A 24,377-nucleotide genomic window follows, 5' to 3' on the forward strand; every position below is an offset into this window, starting at 1 on the left:
TTGTCTTTAGCCAATCATCCTGACTCAGAGTCCTTCCTGGTGGTGCACGACTTGTTCAGCCAAGATGGATGCCAGAGAGGATTCTGGGAGGTGGTCAGACAGGTGGTGTCTCCTTTTGACCTTTCCTGAGCTCGTCTGATTGGTGGAGGCTTATTAGTTCCATGTTCCTTACCAGGACCTCCTGTCGTAGAACAACTTATGCAAATAGTTACTATGGTGCCTGGCCAGGGTAGAAGGTTTCAATCAGTGTGCTTCCCCTAACACCTGGGTCAGGAAGGTCCCCTGGAGGAGTAAATGGCAACCCACTCCAGTATTCTTGCCAAGAGAATCCCATGGACAGAGGAGCCTGGTGGGCTACAATCCATGGAATCGCAAAGAGCTGGACTCGACTAAAGCAACTTAGCAGCAGCAGCTGACACTTCATGAAGCAGTTTGATTCAAATGTGTCACGTGTATCTTGGCTGTCAGTGAGTGTGCCGTCACTAGAAATCTCTTTTGGTTTTTCAACAATTTTCCCAAACATACTGTCTCTCTGCACCGCCCCCCCCCCCAAGTTTGACAGCACAGTCATTTTTAAACCCAGATGTGATACCATCACCGGAAATGGTATTCCATACCTCAGGTACCCATTTCCACAACAGGAGGATGGACTTTCCTTTTTGTAATTCATCTTTCATGGGTTTAGTGATCTCTATGATGTGACCCCCTTACTGTACTGCCTTAAAAAAAAAAAAAAGGTGTTTACAATGACATACACAACTTGAAAACTGAGGTTGAACCACCTAAAGTAAAGATGATTACACTCTGTTAAATGTCTCTGACTCCTTTTCATTAATTTCAACTTAATTTGATTAGTTGACCTAACAAAATAGTTTCAGTGACAGCCATAGCTAACACTTCCTGAGCTCTTAGCACTTGCCAGACATTGTTTAACCAAGTTATGCACAGTAACTTATGTAAAGGCCTCGGAGGATGGCAGATGAAACTTCCAGTGCAGATACAGCTGTGGAGCAGATGAAAGTGTCACTCGCTTGAGTGTGGAAAGCATCACCCACAAATCATGTAGAATGGTTTCCACTTGTGTGTGCATCACTGCTGTTTAATCACCTGGTTACCCATCACACACACACACACACACACACACACACACACACACACACACACACACACAGAGAAAATGGCCATCCTTTCCTTTCCTCATGGGGGAATACAAAGGCAAGATCTTAACAGCATGCCTTGTTTTAGATTAGTGGTTCAACCATGTCTGCACATTTGCATCATCTGAGAAGCTTTTAAAAGACGCTGATGATGCCCAGGCCTCGCCCTAGGACGAATAAAGCAGAATCTCCTGGATGGAGTCAGAGCATCAAAAGTCTTTAAAGTACCACAGCTGATTCTAATCTGTAGCCAGATTGTGAACCAAAGTTTCAGCTTATTAGACATAAACCAAATGCCCTCGTATTTCTACCTCGATAAAGGAAATGTTCTCATCTCCCTACCTAGGAAGTTGGGAGGCACTCGTGTACTCTTCCGCGTTCTGAAGAGCTTCACAAGTTCCGCTGCATATGAACGCCTGGTTGCACAGTGTTTTCTCTGCTCGTCCTTCCTTTGCCCCATCCCTTAAAACACCCACCTCACCTGTGCGCTTAGAATATACCAAGTTCTGCTGGCTAATAGTGCCACCCAGAGACTGGTGCAGGGAATTTATCTCCCCACCTGCTCCTTCCCACTCACTAGGGGGTGCACACCCAACTCAACTCCATCCCCTGTTTCCCTGCACTCAAGCACACATTTTGTGTCTTCCAGTCTTCCGTTGATAACAATGAAGACATTCTCTTTCTTATGTAGCAACTTTCCTTCCACATTATTCTTCCAATAAGGCCCACAGGACAAAACAATAATAATAGCTTCTTTTTTGACCTTATTATATATAATATCATACATTGTACTAAGCATTATACATAGCTATCATTTATGCCTGACAGCAAACGTAGGAAAAATCCTTTTGCAGATTAAAACACTAAAGCTTGGAAAGAAAACGTACCCTGCTCAAAATCAACAAGGTAGCAAGTAGTGGATGTCAGGATCAGATTCTGAAATATCTGGCTAGACATTCCGAACTCTACCATTACCATACAACCCAGCCTCCCTGGCATGTAACTTGGACAGTTACACAGAGCACTATGCTCCGAGAGGGTCACGTTCAGTTTAGTGCTCTCTGTGACTGTCTTGAAATTCTTAATAATTTTTGAGCCAGGAAATTGTTCACATTTTCATTTTACACTAGGTCCCACAAATTTAATCGCCAGTTCTATTTTCTAGGCTCTGTCAAAAATAAATAAAAGCCAGTCACTCCATTTCCTTTGGTAACCAAAACATACTCAAAATATGGTCTATATGGGGGGGGAGACTTCACATTTAAAGCAAATCTGTGAATCTGAAGATAGATCAAAATTATTCAGTCTAAAGCAGCAGTCCTCAACCTCTTTGGCACCAGAGACAGGTTTCATGGAAGACAATTTTTCCATGGACAAGGAAGGGAGGTGATGGTTTCAGGATGATTCAAGTGCATTATATTTATTGCATACTTTATTTCTAATCTAATGTCTCTGCTGATCTGACAAGAGGTACTGCTCCTCAGCCCAAAGGTTGGGGTTCCCCTGACCTAAATAAAGGAAAAGATAAAAGAAGAGAAAGAAGATGAACAGCAAAACAAAAGCAACAATGTCTCGGGAACGTGTGGTCCAAATTAAAAGTTCCAATTTACATGTCATTGGAACTCCAGAAAGACAGAAAAGAAGGGGACAAAACAGTTATCTGAAAAAACAATGTGCAAAAATGCTACAACTTTGTGAAAGAGAATTTTACAAATTGAAGAAGTTCAATAAACTCTAACCAGGATAAATACAAAGAATATGACAACTCTATAAGAGATAAGATTTACATCTAAAGACACATTTCATTTTAGACTGAAAGTAAGTAGATAGGAAAATAAATTTTCTGCAAACAGTAAGCCTAAGAAAGCTAGATGGCTGTGTTAAAGTTACTAAGTAGCTGAAGTAGCTATGTAAAGTAGATTTCAAGAAAAAGAGTTACCAAAGTAAAGAGGGATGTTTCATAATGTGAACTATCCACTTGATCAGTAGGATGTTTAGATATGAGTGTATCTGTGTCTGAAAACAGCTTCAAAATACATGGAACAAATAATGACAGAATTCAAAGGAAAATGAGACGATCCCGCAAGAATAGCTACAGAGTTTAACATGCTTTTCCCAGACACTGATAGACTAATTAGACAAAATAGTTCAGTGAAGACATAAAAGATATGAATAACATTATCAATCATCTTGACCTAATTGATATTTATAGAGCACATTATTTAAAATAGAATAGACATTTCTTTCAAGGGCACATGTTCACCAAGAGAGACTATCTTTTTGGCCATAAAACAAGTCTCAATGAGGTAAACATTTTAAAATCATGTGGAGTATGTTTTTTGTTACTATGGAATTAAAATTAGAAATTAGAGGTCAATAACAATGATATTTCTTGAAAACCCCCAAATTATTGGAAATTGATTTATGAATCAGAAAGTAAATTATAGGAAAAATTAGGAAATATCTACAACTGAATGAATATAAAGATATGTTGAAATTTGTGAATGCAGCTAAAGTAGTTTTTAGAGGAAAATTCATAGGTTTAAATATTTATATTACCAAAGAAGAGTGGTCTAATATTGGTTGGATAAAAAGGCTAATGGTTGCCTAAGATTCTACTTCACAAAGAGAGAAAATAAGAGGAGAATAAACCCAAAATAAGAAGAAAGCAAATAATAAAGATAAAAGCAGAAGCCAGAACATTAAAAAACAGACAACAGTGAAATGTAACAAAGCCAAAAATTAGAAAATACCAACAAAATTGATTAGTACCGGAGGAGGGGAGAGAGAGAGAAGCGGAAAGTGAGAAGCAGAGAATACAAATTATTAATACAAAAAATGAAGGAAGGGGAGTTCCGTGATGCATAAGTGATTAAGACCCCACCTTCTGATGCTGGGGGCTCAGGTTTTATCCCTGGTCAGGGAACTAAGGTCCCCACATGCCACAACAAAAACTAAAGATCCTGCATGCCACAGCTAAGACCTGGCACAGCCAAATAAATATAATATAAAGAATGAAATACATATGATAGAATATAATTAATATAACATACTAATATATGATATATTAATATGTTGATACAATAATATATTATTATATTGATTATATTATATCCATAATATATTATAATATGTTAATATATATATAAATAATATATTATAAAGAATGGAAATGAATAGGCCTGCCACAGACTAGCAGAAAATATTTTCTAATGTACATCTGAGAAAGGATTACTATACAGGAAGGATATTTATCTTATCTTCTCCATGGTAATAAAAGAGACAAACAACCCCATCACAATGGATAAAGGATGTGCATAGGCACCTCATAGAAGATATATGAAGAACCAATACGCATATGAAAAAATATTCAGCATCATTAGTCATAAGGTAAATTCAAACTAAAGCCACAATACTTCTGCAAACTCGTTAGAAACTAAAATCAAAGACACTTCTGGAAACAGCAAATATTGGCAAGCGTATGGAGCAGCAGGTGTTCTTGTAGACTGTCGATGAGACATGAGACAGTAAAGAGGTGCAAAGGGTACAGCCACTTTGAAAAAAGGTCTTACCATTTCTAATAAACCAAAACATATTTACACTACTAGCATCATTCTACTTGCAGGCATTTTCTGAGAAAGATGAAAATATGAATCCATAAAACAACTTGTACGCAAAAGTGAATAGCAACTTTTGCTTATAACAGCCATAACCCAGAAACAACCTCTGCGTCCATACACAGGAGAATAAACTGTGAAATATCCATACAAAGAAACGTTACTGAATGCGTCGCTCAGAAAAACAACAGATACCAGCAAAACTACAGATAAATGTAATAATGTGGTTGAATTTGAAACGTTGTGGTGAGAGAAAGAAGCCTTCAACAAGAGTACCTCTTTATGATTCCATTTGTATCAAGTTCTGTAACAGGCAAAACTAATCCCTTGTGAAGAAAATCAGAACAGAGGTTTCCTCTGGAGAGATGGGGAGGGGTTTCCTGGGAAGAGGCATAACAGAGTGGTTGGGATAATAGTCATTTTCTGTGTCTTGTTGGCGGTTTGGGTTACATGGGTGTATCCATTTGTCAAGACTCATCAAATAACGCCTTTAGGATTTATGGATTTTATGCTATGTGAATTTTACCTCTAGAAAAAAAATAGCTTTAAACAAATGCTAAACTCTTTTAAATATGTAATAACTCTGGTTTATGATGCTCATACTGAAATATTTAGGGGGTAATGTACTCAGGAACGCATCTTACACTGAAATGTACCCAAGAGTTGATTGATAAAGAGAAGGATTGATAGGTAGATAGATATAGATGTAGATGAAGTGATGTAACACATTAATTTTAGAATCTAAATGGTGAATTTTCCCTGTAAAATTATTTCAACTTTTCTATATATCGGACATTTTTCATAATAAAATGTTGGGAATAAAAAGCTTCATGATAATGGTAACCGCAGCAATTGTTTAGAACCTAGGCCTACAAAAGATTCTTTCAGGGAGGAATATTTTATCACTGACATTGTTTAGAATTGCCAGCACATGGTGATAATAAAAAGCAGATTGACTTTCAGTTGGGTTTATTATTGTTTTTAAATTCTCAACAGCAATGCACCCCCTTATTGCCTGTACCCATTGTAGGCCCTCCTCCGTGTACGTCCCGGGTACATGGTTAGTGTCACACAGTTGGAAAGGCACAGTGACAGGGATCAGAGCCAGATCTGCCTGATTCCAAAGCTCCTTCCATGCCAACAAACTCTTTTCACATTATCCTGCTAGTTACGCTGCAAATTATACAAGAATGAGAAGGTTGTAATTCTGGCCTGCAAGGCGATCAGAGTGTAGTGGAGACAGATGCACACTTAGATGTTTCTAATACAGTTGCTGGAGGAAAAAGGGAAAAGCTTCTTAGAAGTAGTGTCTGAGGTGTACTTTGCTCCCTCTTTCAACTCGTTTGGTGTCCTTCCATAGTTCATAAACTCAAGTCCAAAATCCTTAGCATGACCTACAAAGATCCTCCATGATCTGGGCCCTTTCTCCTTTTCTCTCCTCATCTGGGGCATTTCCCAGTAAGCACGCCTCCAAAGAGAGCACACGCTATACTATTCTGGCTTCACTGGCCTGCTCTTTGTCTTCTGCATCACGTCCCTCCTTGCCTTGTGGTCTTACCGACGCAGTGCCTTCTTCATGGAATGCTCATCGCTTTTTTCCTCTCTTCCCCCCACTTCCAACTTCACCTAGACCAATTCTGTTCAGGGCTAAGATAAAAGGTTGCTTTCTCATTAAGCCTTCCCTGCTCTCTCAGGCTGAGTGGCCTGCCTTTCTCCTGTAAGATACAGGACACAGCTGTAATTACACCTTGTCTTAAGTAAATTTGGATGTGTTCTAGATTCTCAGATAGAGCGGTTTGGAACCATATTTGACTTGTTCCAACAAATCTTTGTTGAGTGAATAGAATTGAATGACTCATTAGGTGACTCTATGAATAAATGAAAGGTAGGACTTTAGCGCCAAGTGATGGAATGGAGATGGAGGGAAATAACATACAAAGAGAGGGAGAACCTTGAGCCAAATTCCAGAATGAGACGGAATGAGAAGAGATGCCAAGACCTGGGTGTTGGGTACTTTCTGAGATTGTTTTAAAAGGGAATTTTAAAAAGTCAGTCCTCAAGAAGTTCCTGTGCTTGTCCTGACTAGGAACCAGACATAAATCACATTTTGTACAAAGCAGGTAGATTTAGAGGCATTTGGGGGAGAACCTGAAAATGTCTCACCAGCCCTGTCTCTAATTAGAGTTTCTGGGAATTGTTTCTTTTCTACAATATCTCACAGCTCCAGAAAGATCAAAACTGAGATATGATCAGGTCCCTGGGAATTCCCGCTCATTAGTGTAACCCAATCCCACCTCTCTTTTGGCCAAATGCTTAGATATATGGTGACACTAGACTCTTTCTTCAGGGCATGTGAAGCTTCCCAAAGAAATGATTCTAAACGCCTAGAATTTCTTATTAAATCAACAAGTGGCTAGTGTGGAGCATGAGCCGAGAGAGAGTGTAGGGAGGTGAATTCTGCCTTGTTATTGAGACCACACTGATTTATTGTTGATTTCTGCACCACTTTTTTTAGTCCTGGCTGGACCACAAAGGTGCACGTTCCTAAAAGAGCTTAAAAACGTACAAAGATCTTTATTCCCAAAGGTGCTCACACAATATTTCCTGCACTATTTAGGCTTCCATTTATTGATCCCTTGGTACGGTTCCATTTTAACGATGCACAAATAGGGAAAGGATGGACTCTAGAGCAGTTCATACAGCAACCTCAAACCGTAGTAATGTAATGGTAAACCCTTTTCTCAGAAACTGGAATCCTGAAGGCAATATTCCTATAAAGGAATTAAAGAAGTTATTTTAAATCCATGTCCACACAAAGATTTACAAACCATAGACATTTTTCTCAATCTTCTCTGAGGTTTTTCTGGGAGTAAATCTGAATTTCAAATCCCTGGTGTGTGCAAAGCTATGTTATTAGACTGACAGAGTTTTGCCTACTCCCTTCACAGACAGAACAGACATTGCTAATGACTCACAGAATCCTTTGCAACTCAATGTACCAGGCTGCTGCTAAGTCACTTCAGTCGTGTCCGACTCTGTGAGACCCCATAGACGGCAGCCCACCAGGCACCCCCGTCCCCGGGATTCCCCAGGCAAGAACACTGGAGTGGGTTGCCATTTCCTTCTCCAATGCATGAAAGTGAAAAGTGAAAGTGAAGTCACTCAGTCGAGTCCGACCCTCAGCGACCCCATGGACTTCAGCCTTCCAGGCTCCTCTGTCCATGGGATTTTCCAGGCAAGAGTACTGGAGTGGGGTGCCATCGCCTTCTCCGGTGTACCAGGCAGTCACTACCAATTAACTGAAGACTGCGCGTGAGTTGAAATTTACTTGCTGCCTGAGAACTAGGACATCTCTTAGGCTTCCTATAGAAATCAGGATCTCGCATACAGTTGTTTATTTTCCACACAATTTCATGAGAACATCTAGTTAGTTAAGTAAATTTAAGGAATATTTACTTTTGTCCTTGATGTTCAAAGAAGTATACTAATAAGTATATGTTAATACTTAAAATATACTTATTTTCTCAGAATCTCCATTTTCTCCATTGGTAAAATGGGTAAAAGCAATGCTTATCCTTTTGTGGGATAGTTAGGGAATTTAAAGTACAATGGATTTTTAAAATTTTAGAACACAAATAGTAGTATATAGATATATTTGTATTTTTAGATCATCTGGGAAAAAAATACAACAGTCGATAGAAGAGCAAGATTAAAGAGCTAGATTAAAAATGAGTTGCCCTTTGTGTGTATGTAAAAGCATTTGGTGGAATGTTTATTGTTCTCTTTAAAACTGAAGACTTTGGCCCTGGCTGTTTTCTTTTGTTTTGTTTTGTTTCCTTTTTAAAGTTTAAAGAAACCCTAAAATGACTTAAATAATCACCCCAGGTCCTTTAAAGATCAGACAACACTTTCAGCCTGCCCAAGGAATATGTATTTCTTGGAGAAAGGAACACCATTTTAAGGCTAACACAGGAAGCCACACTCAGGATTCAAAGTCTAGGGTTAGTATTTAGTATGGTTTTGCAGCCTATTTTCCGTACGTGGTGATGACTGAATAGAAACTCCCAACCCCAAGGCACAGAGATGGAGCAGCTGCAAACCCTGATGAGGTGGGCAGAAGATCAATTTGGTCACTGGTCTATATGGACCGGGGGCCAGTAAACTTTCTGTAAAGGGTCATAGAGGAAATATATTGGACTTTGTGGATCATTGACAGATTGCAACAAGTCACGTCTGCTGTGTGTGGAAGCAGCCAGACAGTAAGTGAAAGAATGCATCAAGCTGTATCCTGATGAATAGCACCTACAGAAACAGGCAACACATAGGCTCAAGTTTGCCAACCATCAGTTGAGACTGCGAAAGCCTTCTCCTGGGGTGAGAAGAACCCCAGCACAGGCAGAACCTGTGTTTGGAGGTTCAGAGTTGTCAAGGATGCACCCCTCCATTGTGTCAAAGGTGGCAAAGATCTCCCACCTAAAGGGCTGCAAAGGAACCAGTTCGGTTGTTTCCCATAGGGTCTAATGATTTCTTCCCTTTTAAATATTTCTATGGCTGAAGTGTGTTTAAAAGAGAGAAAGAGGGAACAGAAAGGACAGGAAGTTAGCACAAAGGAAAACTGGATTATGCAAGGAAATTGACAGATTCTACTGGACAGACCCTTGAGGCCCAAGAAGGTTTGCTGACAGGGCAGGTAAGACAGAAAAGAAGGCTGAAGAGAGGCCCAGTGAGGGTCTTTTAAAACAGTGGACATCCCACATGAAAAACTGGGCACTTGAGGTTTGTGGTTGAGAGCGGGGCTTCTGGAAACAGATCTAAGTTTTAAATCCTGGTTCTACTATTTACTAGCTGTCCGACCTTGAGCTTATTTCTTAACCTCCAAGCCTCAGTCTTCTCATCTGTAACATGGGAATAAGGATACTTTAACTTGCAGAATGTCTGTAAAGAATAAAAAGTATGTCGAACCCTTAACACAACATAAGTGCCCAGTAAATGGAAACAACTCTAATGAATGAGGTTTTGAGCAGGAAATTCATATTGAGAGCAACTAAAATTAAAATGGAATTAGCATCCCAGGTGAGTGAAAAATTACCTAGCCTGTTCTGACTTGAAAGCATTCAGCACAATGGATACTCAGCAATGTAAATACAAATATTTACATTAAAACACAAGCATAGCTCTTCTCTTCTAGAATTCTGTTTTCTAGGTTCATTTTTCATTACAGAGATGTTTCTCATCACTTACTATATTCTTGGTGCTGTGGTAGTTTCTGGGTTTACAAACATGAGCAAGGTTCTTCACTTCTGACAATAGAAAGCTGAAAGAGCCTTGTGGCTTGAAAAGGCCACATAGCCTAATAGCTGACTTGTTAAGCTATTGTCTTTGAGCTGTAAGCCCATCCTTCCGTACTCCACTTAGTGACCCTGAAGGTGACATTCTGGAAACCACTTCTCCCCTTTGCCAGTACTGTACTGCTTAGTAACAGTCTTCTATACCAAAGTCATGGAGAACTATGCTCCATAAAGTCAGAAGTGATCTGCAGGCTTCATTTTCCTTGTTCGTACAGCGTAGACTGTAACAGTAGATGCCTGTGAAGGTCCATAGGAGATTCAGGCCCTTGGACTAGTGCCTGGCACACACAGCTCTATAAGTGTTTGTTAAAACAGACAAATAAATATTTGTTTATTTAATAGCACATAACACTGATTATTTCATTTTACAATCCAATTTCATATCCATTAACTCATTTGATGCTTAAATAATCCCACAATGAAAGAAAATTAACTCTCCAAAGGTTAAAATAATAGTCACACAGCTCAGGTCAAGCAGTGAGACTCTAGTCACCTCACCACACCTTCTTTTGGCTGCAAATCAGCTATTAATATAATGTGGCTTTATTCTTCCATCATGCTGTCAGTTGATAAATTTGGCTTCCTGATACAATGTGCAAGCTTTAGAAAGTTCAGTAGTTTTATTTAAATAATTAACTTAGTTAATGAAATAGAAAAATTATTAACCTTTTCTCATGTCCTTCCCTCTCGAGGTATTAGTCACTTTTCCGTATTACACACATAGATACGCATACCCCTTTAATCAGTGTAATTTTACTTTTTCTAGAAAAATTCTATTTAGGCCCACCAAATTTTCCACTGAATTTATCCCTTTACAAGTAAATCTGTCTGCTTCCACCCTGATTTCAAGGACCTTCCAATGATGATTGGCAGGAAAAAGAAAAGGCCACCCAGTAGACAGGAAAAGAGTGAATTTTGACTTCAAAAGGATCTATAGATTTGCCACTTAGCTGCAAGACATTAGGAGAATTACCTAGCCTGTTCTGACATGAAAGCATTCAGCACAATGGATACTCAGCAATATAAATACAAATATTTACATTAAATATTTAATAATATTTACATTAAGTGTTTATGTTTAATATACGTAAGCATCTACTTATGGAATATAAACCTTACAACTGCCCCCAGACATAAGTGTTCAAGTAATGTAGCCCAAAGAAAATGATAATAAAAAGCAGAATGCATTATAGATGGCTTTTCGATTATTCCAAACTGAATGATAATCGTTGTTCCTAAGAAAAGTAATCATAATGATTAATGCTTTCTTCGGTTAATTCTCAAACGACTGTAGTTATGGTATCTGTTGGCAGGTTGGGCTACTGCATTAAGGGATAAGGTTGGTTTTGTCTACACACCTCATATAGAGATGGGAGGCATTCCGTTTATGCTCTCAACCAACAAACATTAAAAAATAAATACAGCTGTATTTATGTGCCTGGGCATACCACATGAATGTATTCAGAGTGCGTTTTAGAATCGCAGAATTTGGAGGCTGAGAAGCACTCCATGGAAGCGCTCTCTCGAATAAAACCTCAGTGTGTCACAAGTCCAGGTAAGCATCTACTTGGTACCAGCGGGTCACTGAACACAGCTTGTCCTCGCCTCGCCCTCCGCCACCCATCCATCTCCCTCCTGCTGTCCTTGCAAGTCCCCGTTACCGCTCAGCCTGCAAGCCTGTGCTGTGATTCTGTGAGCAATAATTTTCCGTTCGCACTTCCCAGGCCTGTTCCAGCTGGAAAGATGGGAGTTGTAAACTTTGACTTATGCAGTTGAATGAGACATTGTTTGATGGAAATGTGTGGGCGGGGATGCTAACAAACCCCAATTGCCAACTCTTGAAGCAAACATGCTCCCTTTATCCCCCAATGTCGTTTTTGACGTAATGAGCATGGCTTCCAATTTTCCTTGCAAATCAGCACACTGGTGACCATGGCAACTGGCATGCTCAAAAGATGCTCTGTCAAAAGGCTTTGAAAGGCCTACAGACATTTGTATTAGGTGGGCACAGCCACTCTGGCCAGCGCCTAACAAACACCCAACTAGACCGTGCTCCTCAAAATGAAGCATGCAAACATTTGTATTTCATTAAACAGAAATTAATAAGACTCCAATAGGAAGAGGCAAAGAAGTTTTTTTGTGTATACAGCTGTGTTATGAAGTCATACAGAGAATGCTCATATGAATAATGATTGCACATGTGTATTCAATTTATTTCTGTTACCTCTTACACGGTCTCCTTCAGCTTTTTTTTTTTTTTTTTTTTGTATAGGTTTTTCAGAAATCGATCACACATTTCATAGCTGGCCGGGACAGTTCTCTTGAAATCTCTTTTTACACAACAGGGCCCCGATAGCACTTCTATATTTAAAAGCCACCCTGGATCATAAGCAAGTTATACTTCTGGAAAATGTACAAGTTCTCTCCTTGATGACAAAGGGACATTGAGTCTATTGTTTGACACTATTAGAGGAGAAAATAAAGGTTGACGTCTATGTCTAGAAATAATGAGCCTCTACATTAAAAAAGTAGGATAAGTGTGGTTTTTAGTGCAGTGAAAGACAGAAGGACTCACAAGAGAGGCAGTGTTCTCTGGTGACAGTCCCTCCTCTGGGCCCCCCCCCATCTTTTGTTCACACCCCCATAAAACAAAAGAAGGCTGGTGCTGAAGAGTAGTAAATGTTTTGAAGGGGAAAATGGAGGGGAGAGAAATAGAAGGCAAAAACAAGAAGGAATGGGAGGAGGAAGTGAAGGAGAAAAAGAGAGAGAAGAGAGAAAAAGAAGAAAGGAAAAAAAGGAGATACTGAGAAATTCCCCAGTATGCTGATTGTGCATGCTTTTTGAGGCTATGGGAGTCTCATTTATTCAGGCAGGTCTGTCTAAAAACTTGTCTTAAAAGAAATTAGCAACAAAAAAGTAGGGGTGGAGGGACTCATTGGGTTTCTAACCCAGCACCCAGATAAAAACGAGCCGTGCTTTAGTCATAAAATGTTCGTTGCTGAGTCATGTCTGACTCTTTGTGACCCCATGGACTGTACTCCACCAGGCTCCTCTGTCCATGGAATTCTCCAGAGAAAAATACCGGAGTGGGTAGCCATTCACTTCTCCAGGAGAACTTCCCAACCCCAGGATCGAATCCAGGTCTCTCACGTTGCAGATTTTTTACCATCTGAGCCACCCAAGAACCTTCAGTTCAATGAACCTTCATTGGTCACAGCTTCTCATGATGTCTTCTCATCTAATATGACATTCATTGATAGATATGGCGTTCATTGATAGATATGGCGTTCACTGATAGACATCCAGTTTGATCACAGCTCTCTTATTTGGGCTTCATGACACTTCGGAATTTCCCCAACCTGCAAAACCTCCACACAACTTTACTTTCTAAACTCAGCCTTTGGGCAGCTCTGTTTCCTTCTGGCTGCAATTTGCTGTTCTTGTCACACAGAAGGCAACTTCCATTCTCCTCTGAACCTCCATCTTTCAGGTTGAACTGGATCACAGGCAGGGTGGGTGAGAGGTAGAACATGGAAGTATTTCTCATTCTAGAAAAGATTATAAAACAGGAACTTTCATGCCTTGTGCAGAGCCTATCCCTTCAAATAAGCAATGTAATGTCAGCAAAAGTACAGGAGCTCCTTGAGGTCTGACTGATGTGGGGGATGATCCCCTGGAAAGAACAGTGGCACCCTGGCCCAGTAAAAATACCAATCTTACCATGCCTTCAAACAGTTCTAGACTTTGCACCCAAATATGATAAGTTGCTTAAGTAATTTATGCCTGACTTGGTTCTCAAGTGTTTATCCTCATTATCAAGATGTATTCTTAACCGCAATTAGGGGTGAGCAACACATTTAAGGCGATAAATGAAGTTTTTCAAGTTTGTGATTTGCAACCCTATTGTTAATGGCAATAAAAGATAAAATCCTAGTTGTCCCCCTCTGTTCTGGGTGTAAGTGAGGAGACTGAATACAAGTGTCTTCTCCATTGTGATGGGGGCTGATGCGGAGGGGAGGCAGCAAGGGAATTAAGTAAAATGCTGGATGCTACCACTTTCCATTGTTTTATTTTTTTTTTCTGTTATTAAACTACAAGCTAAAAAAAAATAAATTAAAAAAAAATAAACTACAAGCTGTAGATTTCTTAGTTCACAGAACTCATTTTAGACCTACTTTATTTTTTAAAAAAAGAAATTCTTAAGTAGGCTATTTTGTGCTGTTGCTGGACTCTCTTCTGTGATGGGTAATGTGTTTGATTGTTTGAGATTTTGAAAATGTAGCAGTTGACTTTTTGCCAAGTAAAAATAAATAAATATTATTCCAGTGGTGAGGGCGAGGCGGGGGAATCTTTCCAAGGTTCATCTTCAACACTGTAATACACATTGATCAAAGTGAGAAAATAACCAGCTAACTATGATTTCTTTTATCCTTATTTCACCCTTGTGTTGCAGCATAACAAATTGCCCAAAACTCAGCAGTTTAAAACAACTCTTATTTTATCACAGTTCTGTGAGTCAGGGAGCCTTTGGTTCAAGTGCTTTCATGAGGCTGCAGTCAGGCTGTCAATGAGGCTGGGGTCTCATCTACAGACCCCATTGGGGAGGGTCAAGTTCCAAGCCCACTTGTCTGGTGGTTGTTAGGCCTCAATTGCGTGTAGGCAGTTAGGTCTCTTTCCTACTGGCCATTAGTTAAAGATCTCCATTAGTTCCCTGCCACACAAACCTCTCCACGGGGCTCCCTAAAAACAGGGCAGCTAGCTTCCTGCAGAGTGAGTGATGAGAGAGAGCAAGAGAGAATATTCAGGACAGATACCATAGTCTTCTTATAACTTAATCTCCATTACACTCCACTGTGTTTACGTACTAAGTCACTTCAGTTGTGTCTAGCTCTTTGCAACCCCATGGACTGCAGCCCACCAGGCTCCTCTGTCCATGGGATTTTCCAGGCAAGAATACTGGAGGGTGTTGCCATTCCCTCCTCCAAGGGTTTTTCCCAACCCAGGGATCAAACCCAAGTCTCTTGCATCTCCGGCATTGGCAGGCAGAATCTTTATCACTGCGCCATCTGGGAAACCTCAGAGGTCTATAGTTCAGTTCAGTCACTCAGTCGTGTCCGACTCTGCGACCCCATGAACTGCAGCACGCCAGACCTCCCTGTCCATCACCATCTCCGGGAGTTTACTCAAACTCACATCCATTGAGTCGGTGATGCCATCCAGCCATCTCATCCTTTGTCATCCCCTTCTCTTCCTGCCCCCAATCCCTCCCAGCATCAGTCTTTTCCAATGAGTCAAGTCTTCACATGAGGTGGCCAAAGTTCTGGAGTTTCAGCTTTAGCATCATTCCTTCCAATGAACACCCAGGGCTGATCTCCTTCAGAATAGACTGGTTGGATCTCCCTGCAGTCCAAGGGACTCTCAAGAGTCTTCTCCAACAGCACAGTTCAAAAGCATCAATTCTTCGGCGCTCAGCTTTCTTCACAGTCCAACTCTCACATCCATACATGACCACTGGAAAAACCATAGCCTTGATTAGACGGACCTTTGTTGGCAAAGTAATGTCTCTGCTTTTGAATATGCTCTCTAGGTTGGTTATAACTTTTCTTCCAAGGAGTAAGCATCTTTGGGTCTACAGTGAAGGCTGACTGGATGAGGTCTGGGGATTTTATAAAGCACTTTGTACATTGTAAAGTGCCATACACATGGAAGTCTTATTGTTATGTAGCCTTTATTATAAAAGGATCAGGACAGGACAGAAAGTAATGAAAACCGCCTGCAGCCAGTCAGCTCGTCTCGGGTGTCTCTCCGTGTGTCCATTTCTTTTCACAGTGGGGAAACATCAGCATCTGTGAGGAAATAAGAGGGGAAAACAAGTGGCCTGTCGCCTTCACACTGAAGTTTCACTGTAATGCGTTCACAGTGTGCTGGACGCTTAGGAGGGCCCTCTGACTAGTCTAGCTTCCCATGATCTCTATTTGAGTCTCTCTGGTGCTTCATCGGAAGCAAGAGCCTCTCTCCTGGAGCCTCTCCTGCAGGTTCTCTGTTTCATCCACCGTCTCTTTACTCTGCTTTCTGTCCCTTGGACACCTTCTCTGTGAGATCTCACTATCGCTTGGGTGGTGACTGCAATGTGGGACGTCAGTCCGTGTCAACTCCACCTTCTCCCACAGCAAATCACAGCAGAAGTATGAAGCCTTTTCAGTATCCTCAAATATACATCTTATACACAGAAAAGGCCTTTCAGAGTTTAGGCTGGTTTCCAAAAAGCAATATTAGATTTATTAAAGTTATATTAAAAATATAATTCCTCTTTAAGCTTTTGAATACATCCTATATAAATCACATTATTTTATTTGTAAGACTACAAGTTTTAACAATGATTGTTAAGGTTCCCTTGATTAATACATGGTCTTATTTTATAAACCAAAGAAATTAAACACCTTTGAATGTTTTAATTCATTTATTAATGTATGTACTTCTAAGTATACTTGAAATGTCTAATGACAAACATCTTCATGCATCTGCATATTTCCTATGAATCTAATTAAGCAAGTTTTAAAATGTGATCAATATTAAGTTCAATAAAATGTTCTGATTTTTTTATAGGTTCAGTAAACATGTTAGTATATGTTAGGCTATGATAACAAATGGAATGTGAGATCTTGTTGGATAACACAATGAGAAAAAAATCAACCAGACACCATTAGCATATTTGTTTTTTTTTTTTTGGCCTCACCACCCAGCATGTGGGATCTTAGTTCCCTGACCAGAGATCGAACCCATGCCCCCTGCATGGGGCGTTAGAAGCATAGAGTCTTAGCCACTGGACCAGCAGAGAAGTCCCAGCAGAAGTCTTTATTAAAAAATTCAGGCACACAGAAGTCTCCAAGTGGGATTTCTGACTTAGAGAAGGAGGACAACATGTTTCACAGGCTTTTGCAAGACGGGGTCTGCTGCTGTTCAGTCTGTTTCAGGAACAGTTGTATCAGGGAGAGTTTTCGGAAGAGAGAATTTTATTCTCTCTTCTGGGTATGTATATTAACAGCCATGGTTTGGGCATTTGGATTTTTTATCAAAAGGGGTGAAGGTTGACATGTGCAAGAAGGGGCTGAGTGGGCATATCTACTGGGAGCAAGGATGTGAGAGTCACAGTGAAAAACCATCTGTCTGTCACAGTCTCTCACAACACAGTCCAGGTTCACGTCCCCTTTGGGTGGAGGGTGGAGCCCTCCCCGATCCAGGAGCTACACCAGCCAGGCCATCTGCTTCCAGGGCACCTTCACAAGAACGAAGGTTGGAGGAGACAGTCCTACTCTGGCCACTCCTATCTGACATAAATATTAAATAGAGATTTCTCAATGGGAAAATATGAATGATACAATTTTAATTCTTTAAAAGATTCCTATACTTAGTTCTGTGTCTTCCTAAGGGCTTCTTTCTGGCTGTGCAGTAAAAGGTTTTGGGGGATTTACTTTCTGAGACTGAATCACAACTGGCGATTTTAGCAAGGATGCTTAGTTTATGAATTCATGCCTGTAATTGGAGCATTATAATGAAAAAACAGCCCTGTCACCCTCAAAACCCACATAGCCCATGTCCGTGCTACCCATATATCCATATCTATCCGTGCCCATGTCCACATAGCGTTCATGGAATAGGGCGGAGATGGATTGTTACCTGTCCTGACTGCTAAGTTACCTACTTAGAATGTACATTTCTTTTTTTAAAAAAAGTAATTTTATTCATGTATTTGGCTGTGCTGTCTTCGTTGCTGCCTGGGCTTTTCTCTGGTTGCAATGCACAGGCTTCTCATTGCAGTGATTTCTCTTACTGTGGAAGACAGGTTCTATGTACGTGGGCTTCAATAGTTGAGGCAAGAGGGCTCAGTACTTGTGGCTCCCCAGGCTCTAAAGCACAGGCTTAATAGTTGTGGCAACCGTGCTTAGCTGCTCTGAGGCATGTGGGATCTTCCCGGATCAGGGATTGAACCTGCATCTCCTGCATTGGCAGGTGGATTCGTTACCACTGAGCCGCCAAGGAAGCCCTAATTTTCATCTCTTTGACTCTTAAGACACACAAATGTCTTCTTCATCTAATTCAAATACCTTTGAACATGATGCATTCTTTTCGTAAAGATTTATGAGTATCACAGTGTGAAACAGAAGTGAAAGAAGAAGGTGCATTCATCTTGAAAGGGAAAGTGTTAGCTGCTCAGTTGTGTCTGACTCTTTGCAATCCCACGGACTGTAGCCCATTAGGCTCTTCTGTCCATGGAATTCTCCAGGCAAAAAATACTGGAGTTGGTTGCTATGCCCTTCTCCAGGGGATCTTCCCAACCCGGGGATTGAACCTAGGTCTCCCACATTGCAGGCAGATTGTTTACCCTTTGAGCCACCAGAGAAGCCCCATTTATCTTGAAGGCAGAGGATAAAGATGGAAGATGCTACCAAGATGGTTTAAGAATGGAACCCTTCTGCCTACTACCGAAAAAACAAACAAGCAAATAAAAACATTCTCACACTACAGAGCTTGGTCCTATGTATTTTATGTGCTAAAAAAAAATACAAAAAAAAAAAAAAAACGCATCAGCTGCCTCCCTGTCATCACAGAAGGACCCCCATATACCTGGAAAGGATGGGACATTGGGGCTGGCAATAGAATCAAAGGCGAAAAGGTAAAGACCCTCCCACAAATATGTCTTAGCCTCGTGGGGCGAGAGGGACCTGCAGCCAACAAGTACACACTACTGGGAGCCTGGGAAGCAGGACAGCAGACGCTGCTAGGGAGGTGGGAAAGTGAAAGTTGCTCAGCCGTGTCTGTACAGTCCATGGAATTCTCCAGGCCAGAATCCTGGAGTGCGGGTAGCTGTTCCCTTCTCCAGGGGATCTTCCCAACCCATGGATTGAATGCCAGTCTCCCACATTGCAGGCACATTCTTTACCTGCTGAACCACCAGGGAAGATGAGGAGGCATCCGTATTTGTGGTAGTTAACTGGGGAGAGGAGAGAGAGCTGACTGCAGGCAGGACAGTGATGGGTAAAGATGCCGAGAAGCCTGAGAGCAAACTGCAGTTCAGCACTGCTGTGAAATGGTCTGGGAAGGGTGAGAAGCCACTAGGCATTGTCATTAGGATTCTGGATTTAGTCCGAGAGCTAATTGGGAGGCACTGACAGATGTTAAGTAGAGAAATACCATGATTAAAATTTCATGTAAGGAAAATCAATCTAGTGTAAACCGCTAGGTAGGGGGAGCTGGCTGAAAACAGGGAGACAAGTCAGAAGGCAGTTGCATTTATTTATGTAAGACATGGTGAGGGCCTGCATCAGAAATTACACACGTGCAGATGGAAGAAGAAAATGAGTTCTGCTTTCAGGAGACAAACATCAAAAGAAAAGCAATTCTTTGAGTAAAGGAAGAATTTCCAGAGTCGGGAGTTAGAGAATTATATGAGGGCCCTAAACAGCAAAATGAGAAATAGACCTGCAATTCCCAGAGAACAGAATTCACCCTCTGTACTGAAATGCTCAACTGGCCATACTACCCTCCCAGCCCTGTTCCCTTTCCCCTGCCTTTCAGCAATCTGAACTCCCTAATCTGCCCTACAGGCTGGGCTGCCCAGTAACCTGGCCTATGGCCCACGTTTCTTCTGGAACCAGCTGACATTTGCTTGCTTTCTGACAAAGAGACACTCCCATCAGTACTCCAGAGCTCAGATTCCACATCCATAAACCGTGAACAATAATAATACTGCTTCCTGGGGTTGCTGTGAGGACTTGAGACAATGTGTGTGCAAGTACCTGATAAATGTCTGTAAAGCACTGTACCAGTGAAAGGTGTTGATGACAGCCAAATAAGAAAGGGAGGAATGGTAAGGCAGCAATGCCGGAGGAGAGAGGCGGAAATGGACGGAGCGTTGTCTGGGACTGGTCACTATATACAGAATTCAGTGCAGACTGTGCTCACAGTCCCACAGTGAGAGTCAAGCTCTGTAAACAGAGTCGTGTGCTGGAAAGCACGTGGACTTGGCAAGCCTTCAGTTTGAATCCTAACGTCACCGCTGGCTAACTGTGTGGGTATCAACAAGTTACCTAACATCTCTCAGCCCTCATCACTTTATCTGTAGTACAAGATAATATCTCCTCGCTTACAGTGGGTTTTTTTAAAATATTTATTTTTATTTATTTACTTGACTGCACCAGGTCTTAGCTGCGGTATGCAGGATCTTTAGTTATGGCATGCAAACTCTTAATTGCGGCACAGTTCCCCAACCAGGGATCAAACCCAGGCCCCCTGCATTGGGGGTGCGGAATCTTAGCCATTGGACCACCAGGGAAGTCACCCTTACAGTGTTTTTATGAGAATTGAATGAGTTAGCAGAAGCTGGGTAGTACACAGAAGGGGACTGAACATGTTGGTCTCCTTCTCCTACTTTTTTTCTTCTTGAGAAGTAATACAGTTTCAGGAGAAGCTCAGCTTTTACAAGAGCTGCTTTCAGAAAGGAAAATAATGCCAGCCTGAATTTTGCCCTCTCCCTTCTAGTGCCAGGAGTGGTTAACAATCAATCAGTGAAATCTCCAGATGGCCAGAGGGGCTAGATTATTCAGAAACATGTGAACTGTTGATGAGAGTGCAGTGAGTCAAAAAAATTATGGACTCAAGTAAATCAAGTGGCCTCACGTGTTACTGAAAATACGTGTACGTGAACTTGAAACCTCAGTAATTTGGGGCACGGTTGTTATCTGTAACGTTTGCTCATTGTCCCATAGGACATCTGGCAAATGTCGCTTTCGGAGGGGACTTTGGTCAAATCTCTTCAGCTCTCAGGACGTGAGACAGTCCACCAAAGCGGATGGGATGCAATATTCTTCCTAAAGTTAATGTATTCACTACTTAGGAATACAGAAGGATGAGGTGTGTTCAAGGAACAAAGGCGGAGACCTGGTCGTGGTGCCTGAGGCTCTCACGGGCAAGAGCCGAGGCTGGGAAGAAACCATGAGAAGGCCAAGAAAACCTGGCATTGCATTGACTATTAGGAGGCTCAAAAGGGGTCAAGTGCTTTTTTTCTAAGCACTTATTGTGATGAATGCCCTTTCATCTAATATGGTTTCTATTGACATTAGCTTTCAGACTTTTCTAAAAGATTTCTTAAATGTACTGTTTAGTGGGGAGGCTGGGGGAGAAGAAGCAAGGAGAGGTGTGAGCCTGCATCTCAGCGAGTTTTGCTCCCCCATCCAAACAGATGTTGTCTGGCTAGAGCAGCACAGCCTAAAACATGACTACTGGATTTGGCATAAAATGGACCAGTTAACCTTCGCTGATTGAATCCTGCAAAAGTAACAAGACTGCATCACGGCTGGATGCTGTTTAAAAAAGCATAGTGTCAGCCAAATTGCTCATTGCCTGTCATGATCACCAGCGTATTCTGAGCAGCTGGATGGCTCGCGGTCCCCTCCCTCCGCCTGGAGCCCCGCAGGCCTGTGCTGGGCTTTTAATGGGCTTTAAACATGAAACTCTCAAGATGAACCCCACTCAACTGCTCCAGGGATTTTGGCCTTGGGTCTGGAATAATGAAAATAAAAGGACAATCTCCTCCTCCTTTTCTTCTCATATCACTTAACCAGACTTGGGAAATCTCTCTTTTCCTTTCTCATTACTGTTTCCTTCTTTGCTTACAACTTTCCACCTTTTCAGCACCCTCCCCTTATGCTGGTGATGAGCAAAAGGGTTCCCACACTCTTTAGGTCTAGGACAGTGAGTCTCTGTTCCTGAGAAATCCCTGGAAAGCTAGTTAAAAACTCAGGCAGGCAAGCCCCAACATCTGTGCATGTGTGCTAAGTCACTTCAGTCGTGTCTGACTCTTTGCAGCGACACTATAGACCGTAGCCCACCAGGTCCCTCAGTCCATGGGATTCTCCAGGCAAGAATACTAGCGTGGGTATTCCCTTCTCCAGGGGATCTTCTCAACCCAGGAATCAAATCTGAGTCTCTTACGTCTCCTGGGTTGGCAAGCGGTTTCTTTACCACTAGCACCACCTGCAAAGCACCCCAACATCTATAATTTCAATGAAATAAATGTGAAGGAGTGTGGTCTGGAAATCAACGCTTTTAGCCCCATCCCACTCCTACCCCTTTCATCTTAGGTGATTCTGACACAGAGGGACAAAGCACCAGAAACGCGTGACCAGCACGGCTGGCGTGCACGGCTCAAGAGAGAGTTGAGTGGAGACCTGGCACCCACATCCTGCATTTCCTCTGATCTGTCTGACTCTTTGCATTGGCTCCTCTTTCTGGAACCAGGAAGATTCCCAGGCCTTTGTTCTCAGAACATGGCTCTGATTCTACATACCCTCTCTGATTGGTGTGACTGGAAGGACTCATACACTGAGGACTGCAATGTCTTTAGTCCGGATCTTGCTTCAAAGCTCCAGACAGTGACTTCCACCTGGAACTATCCCACAACTACCGGAGTTTAACTTGCTTAGAACTTAAGTCATGAGTGTTGATTCTGGATGAGATGGGTATGCACACTCCACCCCTCTGACTCTCTGAATGCAGCTCTAAAACCCGGACCAGCTCTGAAAAATACCAGGCACGCTAGGATAGAAGACCAGAGAATTCAATATATGTACCCCTGAACTGGTGATGAGCTTCCCATTTTTCCTCCCGTGTCCACTAACCTGGATACAAGACAGGCTGAAAGCCAGAAGCAGGAACCAGGTGTACAGACGGCACACCCTTGACTCTGGCTTTGTTGTTGTTCCATCACTGAGTCGTGTCTGACTGTTTTTGACCCCATGGACTGCAGCACTCCAGGCTTCCCTGTCCTTTACTATCTCCCAGTTTGCTCAAACTCATGTCCATTGAGTTAATGATGAAGTCCAACTATCTCATCCTCTGCTGTCCTCTTCTCCTCCTGCTTTCAATCTTTCCCAGCATCAGGGTCTTTTCCTAAGGGTTGACTCTGCATCAGGTGCCCAAGTTATTGGAATTTCTGCTTCAGCATCAATCCTTCCAATGAATATTCAGGGTTGATTTCCTTTAGGATTGACAGGTTTGATCTCTTTGCTGTCTGACTCTGGCTTGGAGAGTGGGAAAGGGAGCTCCTGCGAGAAAACCTCCTATTGTTTCACCCCTGCCCATTCCCTAGACCCTAGCTCCAAGCTATCCTTCCAGAGAGGTGGAAGCAAGAATTGTGTTCGCAGATGTGTGGGGGTAAATGCTTTCTACCTTTCTATGACTTTCTTTTATTTTCCTAGTGGTGTGTTTTGAACATCAACAGATGTTCATGTTGACAAAGCCCTATGTCTCTTTTGCATGCTAAGTCACTTGAGTAGTGTCTCTCTCTTTAAGACCCTATTGACTCAAGCCCACCAGTTTCCTCCACCCATGGGATTCTCCCGGCCAAAATAGGTTGCCAATGCCCTCCTGAGGGGACCTTCCCAACCCAGGGATTAAACCCACATCTCTTCCGTCTCTTGCACTGGCAGGCGGGTTCTTTGCCACTAGAGTAGATTTGCTCAAATGTTTATCATTTTAATGTTCTTCATTTCCTCCAGTAGATGTGAATTTCTACCTGTTAGTAGTTTTCTTCAACCTGAAGAACATCTTTGAGGATTTCTTACACTGTGGGTCTCCTAGCGACAAATTCTTTCTGCTTTGATTCACCTAAAAATCTCTTTATTTCAGTTGCATTAATTTTTTTTGCTTTTTTTGTTCAATGTATAGAATTTTGAGCCAGCAGTGTGTTTTTCTTTTTCATCATGTTATATCTTCTATCTTTCATCATATCTTCTAGTTCTGCTTTTTTTTATGAGAAGTAGCCATTATTCATAGAATTATTCTCCCTTAGGTAGCATGTCTTTTTCCTTTGGTTGCTTTTTTCTCTTAGTCATTGGCTTTCCATAGTTTGACTGTAATGTAGTTAGTTATGTTTTTATTTGCACTTATCCTACTTGGGGTTTGTTGAGCTTCATGGATGTCTGGACTACAGTTTTGAATCAAATTTAGAATGATTTCAATAATATAGTTGCAATATTTCCTGCTCCATTTACTCTCTTCTCTCCTTACATATGTCTTAGACTTCTAGTGACAGTCCTGCAGCTCAATGTCAAAAAATTTTTTGCTCTCTGACTTTCAGCTTAGCTAATTTCTATTGGCCTGTCTAGTGACCTGTTTTCTATCTCTAGTGACCTACTGACTGCCACTGCTCCTTGCACTTGCTGTGTTTATTCTCTCTGTGTCAGTCATGGGAAATG

Source organism: Ovis aries, chromosome 10 (assembly GCF_016772045.2).
Source record: "Ovis aries strain OAR_USU_Benz2616 breed Rambouillet chromosome 10, ARS-UI_Ramb_v3.0, whole genome shotgun sequence".
Taxonomy (NCBI): domain Eukaryota; kingdom Metazoa; phylum Chordata; class Mammalia; order Artiodactyla; family Bovidae; genus Ovis; species Ovis aries.